We start from the raw sequence: 13,504 nt of genomic DNA on the forward strand, positions 1-13,504 counted from the left end.
GCATCCAGACCCCTCAGATCATCTGGAACAGGTTTACTCAGTGTTCCCAGGATCAAAACCAAACAAGGTGAAGCAGCCTTTAGTTTCTATGCTCCCCGCCTGTGGAACAAACTTCCAGAATATCTGAGGTCGGCTGAAACTGTCAACTCATTTAAATCAGGGCTTGAAACATTACTATTTACTGCAGCTTACCAGTGAACTAGATATGTAACTTATTGTTAGGATAATCTGTAGCTATTGTTTTTATATTTGTCTGCTGTTTGCTTTTTAAATGCATTTTCTGCACTGTTTTTAATTATTTATTTTCTTGCTTTTAGCTTTTGTTTTTAATGATCTATTGTTACTTTAATGTTTTATCTTAACGTATTTCTCTTGTAAAGCACATTGAATTGCCTTGTGTATGAATGGTGCTATATAAATAAAATTGCCTTGCCTTGCCTTGCCTTGCCTAAAAGAGGAACAGAAGACGGCGCTTGAATCTTTCCTTTTCAAGAAGGACGTTTTTGCTGTTTTGCCGACCAGATACGGCAAGAGTCTAATCTACCAGTTAGCTCCGCTGGTAGCTAAGCATATACGTCACCCCGTGTATTGTTCTGATTGGTCGTAGTGTTATCCAATTGCGTGCAGTGAAATTTACAAATGCATGCTTGGTGCCGTCGTTCGAGTTGGGCCATTTTAATTACTTATGGCCAAACCCTAAATCTTTCTAGATTTGGGTCTAGATTTCCAGGCTAGGTAACAACAGGACTGACTGAAGAATGTCCTAGTGTAGTCTCGCTCACCAGACCTTTCTCAAGAAAAGAAAGGTCTGGCTGCGCCGACTCTCACTTTAAGATTGGTGAAAAAAACGCCCCGGCTGCTTGTATTTCTTTCAACCAATCACAATCGTTCTGGGCGGTGCCACAGCAACGGCGCACTTGCAAAAATATTGCCGGGGGGAAACAGGTTTTGGTGTAACACACCCACAAAAATACCGCCTACAGGACGCGAATCATGGCAGAAAAATGGCTACATCCCTGCAAGATCAAACACCGCAAAAGTTAAAAGGACGTGTTGAAAACAGTTGAAAACTGCTACACAACCGGAGGTGGTAGGGCGGGACTTCAGCGAGTGACTCGTTCCGCCCAATGAGAGGCTGATCTATGCAGCGAACTTCCGCCCACTCAGACTAATCCTAGTGTGACATCTTCAGCATGACATCATCAGTGTGACATCATCAGAAAAGTTTGGGGAATATATCCATATATATCCAATATTTCCTGGTTGAACTGTCAGCTGGCGGAATTTTTTCCCATGGTTGTCAACAAAGGCCGGGTGGTGTTGAGCTGTTAAAACATTGATGTTTGGACATCCAGTGATAAAAAGATCAAATCTGACCAAGGAGATAATTGAAAACAGCTGAAGTCCAAGAAAATAGTTTAAAAGTCACTTAAAACTTAAAATAAGTTGGTTTAAAATCGCGGGTTAGGGAAAGCAGAGACGGGCAGCTGCAGACGTCGATTGTGGATGACATAATCCAACAAGTGGCTTTCTGCTTTCTGCCACTGAGGATCATGTTATCTGCACTCTACTGATGATGTCTGTTGGTCCTCGCCGTGAACGCGCTTCCCTCAGGCTGAACATACTCAGAGCTGATTGTGATCAGCTGTTCTGTTTCTCAGCTCAGGCTCAGTCAGCTCAGAGATCAGGATCAGGATCAGAGTTTTTTGAGCCTGCTTTCTGAAATAGGGCTCCGCTCCACACTCCAGTCCACCCGGTGGTGGTAATGCACCTGAAAGCTGGTTGGCCGCCATTACACGTCAAGAAGAAGAAGAAGAAGAAGAAGAAGAAGAAGAAGAAGAAGAAGAAGAAGCACAGCAGCTGACCCGGAAGGGCTGCTAGGTGAGATGAGCGGAAAACACTGTAGACAGACGGATGGTAGCGGGAGCAATCGAGTGGAGCGGTAGGAGGGAAATTTGAAAGTAGTTTGGAATACAACAACGAGCCAAAACAAACTGTGTAACTAACTGTTTTGCAAGACAAGACATTGACTGTGGGTGCGGGCGGTGGGAGGGGGTAGCGTTAGCAGTAGGAAGGGAGGGGGGAACAGAGTGTTGGAAAACCGACCGATAGCCTGTATAGGCCCAGAATGGGATTCCTACATGGTTCCTTGTAGGTTCTGACAGGATGGCAGGGGATGGGGTTAGCGAGGACATGGAGCTACACGAGGAAGAGAACAAAAGGGAGAGCGGTTGGCAGGTGAAGGAGAGTGTGAAGAAGAGGAAGAAAAGTAAGGAAGTAAGGACGTGGACAGTGGAAGTAGTTGTAGTGGAAGTGGCAGTGAGAATGAGGAGGAACAGCTAACTAAAGTCCTGAGAGCTGAGGTAGGAGAGGTGAAGTATGCGAGAGTGTTGGGGGATGGAAACCTACTGGTGGGGTGCGGAGATCAAGTGCAGCTAGAGAAAGCAAAGAAAATGTAAGCAGTGGGAAAAGCCAAAGTGGCCAGAGTAGTAGGAGTGGGAGAACAGAATAGTGGGTGCAAGGTGGTAATCACTGGAGTGCCACTTAGTGTGAACATGAAACAACTTGTAGACCACCTGAAGATGAGGAACAGTGCAGTAGAAAGTGCTAAAAGAATGACAAGGGGACGGGAGAAAGAAGAATCTGAGACTGTGCTAGTGGAGTTTAAAGGGAGGGTGCCCCCTCCTGAGCTGTACTTTGGATTTATTAGGTACAGGGTGAGAGAGTTTGTGCCAAAACCCATGAGATGCTTTAACTGCCAAGAGTTTGGACATGTAGCTAAGGTGTATAAGAAGAGGGTGAGGTGTGTGAGATGTGGAGGGGGACACCAGTATGGAAAGTGTGAAGAGGGAGTGAGGGTGAAGTGCTGCAATTGTGGTGGAAACCATAGTGCAGTTTACTGGGGGTGTGAAGTTATGAGAAGGGAGGCAGAGGTGCAGCAGACAAGAAGGAAGGAAAGAGTCTCATATGCTACTGCAGTTAAGATAACAGAACAGGAGAAGCAGGGGAAGGAGGCAGGATACAACAAAGAGCAACTGTCAGCGAAAGAAAAGCTAGAGAGGGAAAAAGAATGGACAGAGAAGAAGAGATTGGTGATATTCATAACGGGAGTGATAAATGCTACAGCGGATATCCCGTCAAAGACCAAAAGGATCCAGGTGATAGTGAAAGCTGCAGAACACCTCCTAGGTATGAAAGGATTGAAATGGGAGGAAGTAAAGGATGAACTTGAACGCAGTGGACAGGTAAGTAGTAGTAGTAACCAGCCAAGTAGCAGTCAGGAGCCAAGATGAGTGGGTGGGTAGTACTAATAATAATGCTGTTCCTTCAGTGGAATGCGAGGAGCCTGATTGCAAATGGACAGGACTTTAAGCAGTTTATAGACAGTAGAGAAGAGAAACCAGACATCACGTGTATTCAGGAATCTTGGCTAAAGCCTAGCCTTGATTTTGTTATTTATGGATATGTGTCAGTAAGAGATAGGAAGGAAGGTGTGGGTGGAGGTTGTGTAACTTTTGTAAAACAGGGAATCCCTTATAGAGTGGTGGGTGTAGGACAGGAGCAGGAGTACGTGACAATAGAAGTGTGGGGTGAGAATAAAAAGTTTGCAGTCATAAATTATCATAATCTGTGTAAAAGTTTGGAGTTAAATAAGCTTGAGGAAGTAGAAGGGCAGGATAGGGTTGTAACGCTCTAACGTTGTTCTCATGAGGTCAATGTGCGCATGTGTCGGCGTCTGTAGCTGCCTGTCTGTGCTCTCCCTAACCCAGGATTTTAAACTGATTTATTTTAGCTTTGGAGTTACTTTTAAGCTATCTGCTTGGACATCAGTTGTTTTTATTTTTGTTGTTATTTGTCTCTTTTAATCGGACGTTATTTTAATCACTGGATGTCCAAGCATTAGGGGTTTTAACAGCCAGACACGGCCTGCTTGACAGGTGGGAAAACTTCCACCAGCTGACAACACAGCGATAGCCTACATCTATGGCTACATCTATGCACGCCGATGTGGACCCCCAGCTTGTAAAAGCAGACAAAAAGATCTCTGACCTGAAAGAGGACATTTGCTGGCTCTCTGGTGAGCTAAACGACAAATCCTCCATGCTGACTGCCCTCCAGGAGGTGGCTCATGAACAGTTGCTCCAGATCGCCTCACTCACGGCGGCCCTTCAGGACACGGTGCACTGAGATCCCAGCGCTTGGCCTCCACCGTCCTCCAGCTCAACACCGAGTCGCTGGTGGTCCTGGGTGGAGGTGGTTGGCAGGGGTAAGAGAGCCCCTGGCTTTGCTGCCTCACCTCTGCGCCTCAGCCTGTCAAACCGCTACAGTGCCTTGGCATCGGATGGAGATCCAGACACTGGCTCTGCAGGCACTGGCACAGACGGCTGCAGGACCCGACCACCGACTCCCATCCCAGACATCGGCTTCCGCGGCGCGTCGGAGGCTCCTAAAGGAGGCTGTACGGAGACGCTCCGGGGGACTCCTCTCCCACAGCCGGGATGGCGCTGCTCCTGCCGGGGCCGGGACCGGGACCGCCGAGTCGCCGCCGCTCCTGCCCCCCGGGTCACGCGGCATGGACCGTCCACCTGCCTCATGTGAGTCACCCAATCCCCATCGTGTTCCTCTTCGTCCTCTTTTCCCTCCTTCCACCGTGTTGTTTGGAGACAGCATCATCAGGAATATTCGTTTTTTCAACGCCACAACTCACTGCTTTCCTGGAGCCACAGTTCCGGTCATCGTTGACAAACTTCCAGAACTGCTTCATTCACTCCCTTCCTCCATAAATCGGCTGATTTTCCATTTGGGCTCAAACGACACGGCCCGCCGGCAATCAGAGCAGACAAAAATGGATTTTGTTGCTCTTTTTAACCTTTTAAAAAACTGTGGTAAGTCGGTCTTTATCAGCGGTCCCCTGCCAACACTGTCCCGCGGGGCAGAACGCTTCAGTCGGCTACTCTCCCTCAATTCATGGGTCCAGGCTGCCTGTAGCACCTATGGTTTCACTTTTATCGACAATTTTAACTTATTTTGGAACCGGTCCTCTTTTTTCAGGGCTGACGGGCTTCACCCGAGCAGGCTGGGCAGCCGCATGTTAGCGGCTAACATTCAGCACGCTGTTCAGTGTGCCCCATGTGACTGACGTACATTGGAAGCACACGCCCCCCTGCTTTCCTCTTTGGTTCATCCCCAACCCACTCCCACATCCACATCCATCCCAGTCAGAATTTCAAACAGATTTAACAGAACAACTTCACCATGGACCAATAGCAACCCCAAAAACTTAGTTCCCCTCACACCTGCTCCACACTCACCACATTGTGATGATGAGCGCACGTTCGGCACAGACATTAACCTGGCCGTGCTGAACGTGCGCTCTCTTTTAAATAAAACTTTTATCATAAATGACCTGATTTTAGATAACAAGTTGGACAGTATTCTTTTAACAGAGACATGGCTTGGCACTGACGCACCTGTTGTTCTCACCGAGGCCTGCCCACCAAATTTTAATTTTTTATTTTCTACTAGGGGGGGTAAAAAAGGAGGCGGAACTGCTTCAGTCACTAAAAATTCACTGCACTCTACTGAAGTTTCTTTTAACAGCTACTCATCATTTGAGTATCATGCCTTTGTTTTTGGCAGCCCTCCTATTCTTTGTGTCACAGTTTACAGACCACCCCACCATTCCACCTCTTTTATCACTGATTTTTCAGAACTATTAACAATCATACACACCACCTATAACAGAATTTTAATAACTGGTGATTTTAATTTACATGTTGATAATACCTCGGATCCAATGTCCAGAGAATTTTTAAACCTTTTAACCTGCATGGATTTTAAACAGCACGTCACACAGCCAACTCACAACAGAGGACACACCCTGGACCTGGTCATAACCTATGGCCTGTCCACTGGTGTGTCCTCTGTTGTTGACCTGGCTGTGTCTGACCACTACTGTGTGTATTTTAACATCACCAGTTTTAGCCATCAGGAGGCCCCGGTGAGAACGGTGAGGAAACGCTACCTAACTTCTGAAGTGGCTGCAAATTTTATCGAGATTTTACAGAGCACTCCTGCTGAAATTTTACCTGCACCCTGTGATTTTATTGTGGACAATTTTAACAGTAAATTAAAGTCAACACTTGACTCAGTGGCTCCACTTTTAACCAAAATCATAAAAACAAAACCTACACCCCCGTGGAGAAATGATAACATCAAAAGACTGAAAAGAAAATGCAGGAGTGCAGAGAGGAGGTGGAGAAAAACCAAATTGACAGTTCATTTTGAAATATTACGCAAACAACTCAAAACCTACAATAAAACAGTCAAACAGGCAAGAATATCCCACTTTTCAAAACTCATTTCCGATCATAAAAACAACCCCAAATTTCTTTTCTCCACCTTCGATCTTTTAACCAGCACCAATTTTAATAAACCATCCAACATATCAACAGATGCCCTCTGCGAGGACTTTGCAGACCACTTCAGAAGTAAAATCGATGATATCAGGTCCAGTCTTTTATCCCAACAGAATGTAATTTTTAACACACCTGGATCATTGCTTTTACCTGAGGAAACACTGGAGAGTTTTGTCCTGGTTGATGCAAGGACACTTGGTCGAGTTTTCTCCCAGGTAAACCCAACAACTTGCCTTTTAGATCCGATTCCCACATCACTTTTAAAGACATTTTATGGATTCTTTGAGGAACAGATTTTAAATATAGTGAATTACTCTCTTCAGACGGGTGTCTTCCCCGCTGCCTTCAAAACGGCGGTGGTGAAGCCCCTTCTGAAGAAGAGTAATTTAGATCCCAACATTTTTAATAATTACCGACCTGTATCCAACTTACCGTTTTTAAGTAAGATTTTAGAAAAACTGGTTTTTAACCAAGTAAATGATTTTTTAAAAAGAAACAGTATTTTAGAGAAATATCAATCTGGTTTTAGGATGAACCACAGTACCGAGACAGCCCTTTTAAAGATTTTAAATGATATCAGGTTGAATGTTGATTCACAAAAACTCACAGTCTTGGTACTACTGGATCTAAGCGCCGCCTTTGATACAGTAGATCACCACATTTTATTAAACAGACTCAGAAACCTGGTGGGCCTCTCTGGTACTGTTTTTAACTGGTTCAGCTCTTATCTCACAGATCGTTGTTTCTTTGTAAGTATGGATACATGTTCCTCCAGAACGCATGAAATTAGGTGTGGGGTGCCCCAAGGGTCAATTTTAGGTCCAATTCTTTTTAATCTATACATGCTTCCCCTTGGGGACGTCATCAGGAGGCACGGCATCAGCTTCCACAGTTACGCAGATGACACACAGCTGTACATCGCCGTGTCTCCTGATGACACAGGGCCAATTGATACCCTTTTTAACTGCATTTTAGATATCAAGTCATGGATGGCAGTGAATTTCCTACAGCTCAACCAGGACAAAACAGAGGTTTTAATTATTGGTCCTGAAGGCCAGAGAGAGAAACTTTTACCAAAACTACAAGATTTTAAACCTTCACAATGTGTAAAGAACCTGGGCGTCATTTTTGACTCTGAGCTTAGTTTGATTCCACACATCAAAAACATAACAAAGACAGGTTTTTATCATCTTAAGAATATAGCCAGAGTCCGCCCGTTTCTCTCTCAGGCTAACACGGAGGTGCTGATGCATGCTTTTATCTCTTGTCGTTTAGATTACTGTAATGCCCTGCTCTCTGGTCTTCCCAAAAAGACCATCTCTAACCTGCAGCTACTCCAAAACTCAGTCACACGAGTGCTGACGAGGACCAGCAGTTTTACAATCGCTGCATTGGCTCCCCGTGTGTTTCAGGATCGATTTTAAGGTGCATTGGCTCCCCGTGTGTTTCAGGATCGATTTTAAGGTTCTTTTATTAGTTTTTAAATGTCTTAAGGGTCTTGGGCCATCTTATTTATCTGACCTGCTTTTATCATATCAACCCTCGTGGACCCTGAGGTCCTCCGGCACCGGCCTTTTAACTGTTCCAAAAGTCAGAAAAAAAACCCACTGGGAGGCTGCATTCAGCCATTATGGCCCTCACTTATGGAACAGCCTGCCAGAGAGCATCAGGACTGCAGAGACTGTTGATGTTTTTAAAAGGAGGCTCAAGACTCACCTTTTTAATTTGGCTTTTAACTGATTTCTTCTACTCTTTTAATTCTTACATGTTATTTTTAATTTATAATGCTTTTAAATGATTTATTTTTAAATCTTTATGCATTTTATTATTATTAAGTTTCTAAATCTTCATTTATTTATTTATTTATTTATTATTATTAATATTATTTTTTCAATATGTATGTAGTATTTTTGTTTGTTTTTTATTCTGTGAAGCACTTTGTGCTGCATTTTTAATGTATGAAAAGTGCTATACAAATAAAGTTTGATTGATTGATTGATTGATTGATTGATTGATAGGAATAATGTGATATGATGTGGGGATTTTAATGCACACAACACATTGTGGGGGTGTGAGAGCATGGATAATTTTATTAACTTAATAATAATAATTAATAATAATAATAATGGTTAAGTAACTGAAGAGCTGTTGGATGAGGGAGGCAGGTCACATTTTTTTGGGTGCCAGCACATGTAGGGCTGCAAGGGAATGAGAAGGCAGACAAGTTGGCAAAAAGGGCACTGAGAGCAAATAGGGTTGAAATGCAAGTAAGCATTAGTAAGGCAGAAATGAAAAGTGTAATTAAGGGAAAAATTAATCAGAAATGGCAGAGCATGTGGGACAGAGAGAGCAGAGGAAGACACCTGTATCAAATCCAACAAAATGTTAGACCTCCAAGGATTGCTGGCAAAGGCAGGAGAGAGGAGACTGTGATAACAAGACTAAGGATCGGACACAGTGCCTTAAACAAAACGTTAAAAATAATAGGGAAGCATAATTCTGGTTTGTGTGAGGAGTGTCAGGAGGAGGAATCAGTAGAGCATGTAATTCTGAGGTGCAGGAGGTATGAAACACAGAGGGAGATGATGAGGAGGGGGCTGGTGGATGCAGGAGTAAAGGAAATATCACTAAAAGGATTGTTGGACATGAGTGACAGGTCTCAGCAAAGGATGCTATTAGAATTTTTAAGGAGTATGGGGTTGTTTAATAGGATTTGAGGAGTCAGGATGAGGAGTGAGAGTCAGTGAAGTAGGTTTGTTGTATAGGTGTGTATGCTTGTATATGGGTTGAGCAGAGCCAAAAATCCGTAATGATAGGGGGCGGTAATGCACCAAAGTGATGGATGCCAACCGCCGTAAAATCCGAAGAAGACGAAGAAGCTGTTGGATGAGGGAAACCTTGTATGTTTGAATGATGGGAGTTAAACAAGGATAGATGTGAACACAGGGAGAGAGGCTGTATTGGATCTCACGTTGGTGACTAATAGTATGGCAGCAATATGTGAGTGGAGTGTATATCAGCAGGGAACAATAGGAAGTGACCACTATCCAGTTTTGAGCAAAGTCATTATAGATGTAACAGTGACTGCAAATAATAGTGGAGGGAAATTGGTGTTTGAGAAGGCGGACTGGGAGAAGTTTCAAAGGAAAAGTGATGATGTATACTTAAGTCTGATTGTGGATGGCTTAGACGTAGAGACATTGGATAGAGAAGTAAGGAAAGGTATAATGCTAGCTGCAGAAGAGTCCATTCCTAAAAGTAAGGGTAGAGGGAAGAAAAAAGCAGTACCTTGGTGGGATGATAAATGCAAAGAGGCAGTGAAGAATAGGAATAAAGCGTTTAGATTAGTTAAAAGAATACATAGTTTATAGGCAGTGTTGCAGTATAAGCATGCCCAGGCAGTGGTGAGGAGAACAATAAGGCAGACGAAAAGGACATACTGGAGGAAATACTGTGATTCTATTGGCAGCACCACTCAGGTAGGAGAGGTTTGGGGAATGATAAGGAAGATGGGTGGAGATAAGAGGGAATGGCGCTATCCAGTGTTGAGTGATGGTGAGGAGGTTGCAGTAACACATAAGGAAAAAGCTGAATTAATGGTCAAAACTTTTGTTAGTGTGCATAGTTCAAACAATCTGTCTGAAGTGGGGAGAGGTAGGGAGGACACTAAGGCAGAAAACCTGGAGGCACTGCAGAGGAAGGAAAGCGTTGAAGATGAGCAGAATGTACCATTCAGCATGGGAGAGCTTAACAGGGCCTTGGCCAAAACAAGAAAGACTGCACCAGGGAAAGATGGAATTTGTTACATCATGTTAAAGCATCCAAGTGAAGAGGGCTTATGGAAACTACTGTGTCTGTTTAATAAGGTATGGAAGGAGGGAAAGATTCCAGAGAGCTGGAAGGAAGCAATAATTATCCCATTAAGGAAGCCAGGGAAGGATGTCAGCAAACCGGCAAACTATAGGCCTATTGTGCTGACATCAATGGTCAATGAGAGACTTATGTATTACCTAGAGAAGAGAGGTATGGTGGCTCCTTATCAGAGTGGGTTTAGGAGGGGAAGGGGCACTATGGACCCAGTTCTTTGCCTGGAGGATGATGTCAGGAAAGCACAGGTAAATAAAGAGACAGTAGCAGCAGTGTTCTTCGATGTAGAGAAGGCATATGACATGATGTGGACAGAGGGCCTCATGATTAAGCTGCACAAGTTGGGAATAGGAGGGAGAATGTTTAACTGGCTCATGGACTTTTTGAGGGGAAGATTCATACAGGTTAAAGTGGGATCTGAGATGTCTAGCCAGCATAGGGTAGAGGATGGGACACCCCAGGGGAGTGTGGTCAGCCCTACTCTGTTTTCTGTAATGATAAACAATATTTTTGTAACTGTAGCAGGGGACATGGGAAGATCTTTGTTCGCAGATGATGGAGCTCTATGGAAAAGAGGGCGGAATGAGAGGCATGTAGTCAGCAAAATACAAGATGGGATCCGGCAGGTGGAGGAATGGGGGTTGAAGTGGGGGTTTAAATTCTCAGTTGAAAAGACAAAGTATATATTATTCACAAAGAAAAGAACCGGGGCAGAGTATGTGGTGAAGATGTATGGAAGTAACCTTGAGAGGGTGGAGAGTTTCCGTTTTCTAGAAGTGCACTTTGACGCAAGACTGACGTGGAGAGAGCATGTGAGACAGGTGGAGGGGAAATGCAGGAAAGTGATAAATGTCATGAGATGCCTAGCAGGGGTGGAGTGAGGAGCCAACGTTGCATCACTGAGATATATATATGTAGCCCTAATAAGATCAAGAAAAGACTATGGGAGCATGGTGTATGGGTCAGTAGCAAAATCTGTGCTGGAGGGGCTGGACAGGATTCAAGCGCGGGCTCTGAGGGTGTGTTTAGGGGCAGACAGAACATCTCCAGTATGTGCTCTTCAAGTTGAAGCAGGGGAAATGCCATTTGAGCTACGCGGGAAACAGCTGGCAGTAAACTATTGGATAAACTTGAGGGGGCATGAAGAGAGTCATCCAACAAAAAAGATACTAGAGGCATGCTGGGCGAGAGAAAGGGCACAGAAACTAAGTTTTGGCTGGACAGGACATGCAACAGCAAGGGAGTTGGGCGTGTGTGAAGATGAGTTTAGTCCAGCTGTAATATGGCCTGTGATACCTGTATGGATAATAGAGCCTGTGGTGGTTGACCTGAAAATGCTTGAGCTCAAGAAGAGCAGTGAAAGAATGAGTTCTATGAGTATGGGGAGAGCAAGTATGGGGACTATGTGCAGATCTATACAGATGGGTCGAAGGATCCACACTCAGGACACACAGGGGCAGCAGTTGCAATACCCAGTCACTCTGTTGAAATGTACGCCATATTGATGGCTTTGGATTGGGTAAGAGAGGACAATAGACAAGGCTCTAATCTGCAGTGACTCAACATCAGTGCTTCACAGTCTTAGGGCAGGAAGATCTAAGTGCAGACAAGATTTGTTATATGAAGTATTAGCAACACACACAGCAGTGAAGAAGCAAGGTAAAGATATAGTGGTTATGTGGGTCCCTGCTCACATTGGCAACCTGGGAAATGAAAGGTCAGATACAATAGCCAAACAAGCCATAAGGAAAGACAACATAGATGTACAGATTAGACTAACAACAACAGAGGGGAAGAGTATTGTATGGAGGGAGATAATTAGAAAATGGCAGCAGCAGTGGGACCAGGGGATTAAAGGGAGACAATTATACATCCATCAGAATAAAGTTGGCAGTACAAGGAGAGGAGGGGGGAGGAGGAAAGAGGAGACGCTGATCAGCAGGCTAAGAATAGGACATACACAGCTTAACAGCACATTATACATGATAGGAAAACATCCAACAGGACAGTGTGACAGATGCCAAGAACCGGAGACAGTGGAGCATGTGATGGTCAGATGCAGAAAGTACAGCGGAGAGAGAGCGGACATGGTGGAGGGAATGAAAGCAACAGGACTGACAACAGAGACACTGTTGTCACACTGTGACACACTACTAGATAAGGAGATTAACCTGCCGCCCATATCAATGGAAGTGGTTAGATGTGGTCTCAGTATCACAAATAAGGACATAGATTTTTTGTTTAATATTCTGCTGGTATGTGTTAAGTTTTATATTCACAAATGCAAATTTTTAAGGGTTAAACCGTGTCTCTACCAATGGAAAAAGGAGCTGAAGAGCCTGAATAGATCACTTGAATGGGTTAAAGATAGCAAAGCCCAGAAATTGCTAGCCTTAGTTGACAAATTTAATTTAAGTTGAAGTGCTTTGATTTGGATGTTGTCTGTCTTTGTTTCTTTTGTTTTTGTTTTTCTGGTGTTTTCTTTTTCCTCATGAATGTGAACTGAATATGAATTCTTGGATCATTAATGTATAGACTGTATATATGTATATAGGTTTGGTGTGTGTGGGGTGTGTATTGTTTGTTGGAAACGAAAAAAAAGATTCCATTAAAATAAAACAGACACTGAAGAACATACTGGAGTGTGGAGTGAATGGAGGGGAAGGAGATTCTTAATCAGCTACCTAACAACAACTGGACTGGTGAAAAGAATGTAATGGAATGAAAGATGTTGGAGCAAGGTAGACCCAGAAGATGGCGGTAATGCAACGGAACGGATGCCAACCGCCGTAAAACTCCAAAGAAGAAGCTGACCCGGAAGCGCTGCTGACAACATGCGGCAACATGGCGTCTGTGTTTTTCCGCCGGTGAAGGAGTTTATTTGGTGTTGATCCATGAACAGCTCCTCTGACTGTTTTTATTCTGACTCGGTGGACTACAGTGCTCCTGGAGTTAGCTTAGCATGCTAGCTGTTAGCGGAAGTTAGCATCACAGAGCGGCTGTCGGAGAGACTGAAGATGTGTAAAGTCCAAATGCTGAGAGCGTTGGTGAAGCAGCGACTAACTGCGGCTGCTGAAGAGATATTTGGGCTGTTTGAAAGAACGATAGCAGAGTACGAGGAGCAACTTTGTCGCACAAAAGAGGAGAACGAGCGACAACGGAAACTACTGGACGCTGTTTACAACCCTCAGCTCAGGTTACACAGAGCAGGTTAGTGT

At 44.2% G+C, this 13,504-nt stretch overlaps 2 protein-coding genes across 3 annotated transcripts in view; both read left to right on the plus strand.

The window, feature by feature from the left end:
* LOC126384375 (zinc finger protein 184-like) overlaps nucleotides 1-13,504 on the plus strand; it is a 127,888-nt gene that overhangs the window by 22,784 nt on the left and 91,600 nt on the right. The gene's annotated exons all lie outside the window — the stretch shown is intronic.
* The window catches only part of LOC126384384 (zinc finger protein 665-like), a 197,254-nt gene continuing 197,158 nt past the window's right edge, over nucleotides 13,409-13,504 (plus strand). Inside the window, exon 1 of the mRNA XM_050035427.1 lies at nucleotides 13,409-13,496. The gene's annotated coding sequence lies outside the window, so the exon portion shown is untranslated. The remainder of the gene's footprint in view (nucleotides 13,497-13,504) is intronic.

Source organism: Epinephelus moara, chromosome 22 (genome assembly GCF_006386435.1).
Source record: "Epinephelus moara isolate mb chromosome 22, YSFRI_EMoa_1.0, whole genome shotgun sequence".
Taxonomy (NCBI): domain Eukaryota; kingdom Metazoa; phylum Chordata; class Actinopteri; order Perciformes; family Serranidae; genus Epinephelus; species Epinephelus moara.